Genomic DNA, 443 nt, shown 5'->3' on the forward strand with positions numbered 1-443 from the left:
GCTTTAGGCATGGCCAAGTGCTTTGCTGCAGATTGACGCACTTGAAGACTTGTGGCATAAAACTGACCACACCAAAGGTTTTGATTTTGAGTTCAGATTCTGACATCTTTTCAAGACCCTTCAGACTGCTGGTCAGGGGTCAGAGGTAAGGAGGCCTTATTCAAAGCACCTACTGGCAGGTGAACATAAATGCCAACCAACTGAATCACATTCAGTGAAAACCAAGATCACACAGAAAAAAATCTGGTGAAGGGCATATAGCATATTTTTAAATTGAGGCTGTGATTTGTTGTAGAAGTTCAAATCTCATTGTACATCAGTAGCCTGTTGCACCAACAATTTAAATATGAGTGTGGCTTAGTGTGTGTGGGTGTTATAAAGATATATCGTAGTAAAAACAGGTTGCACCATACGAGTTAATGCTGAGTTAAAAACCAAAAGAT

The 443-nt window shown here is 40.0% G+C and overlaps 1 protein-coding gene across 1 annotated transcript in view; it reads right to left on the minus strand.

The window, feature by feature from the left end:
* Window positions 1–443, minus strand: part of cadps2 (Ca++-dependent secretion activator 2) — a gene marked incomplete in the record, with an annotated part of 177905 nt that overhangs the window by 26943 nt on the left and 150519 nt on the right.

This window comes from Morone saxatilis, unplaced genomic scaffold, assembly GCF_004916995.1.
Source record: "Morone saxatilis isolate NCDOM2014 unplaced genomic scaffold, NCSU_SB_2.0 Contig2, whole genome shotgun sequence".
Taxonomy (NCBI): domain Eukaryota; kingdom Metazoa; phylum Chordata; class Actinopteri; family Moronidae; genus Morone; species Morone saxatilis.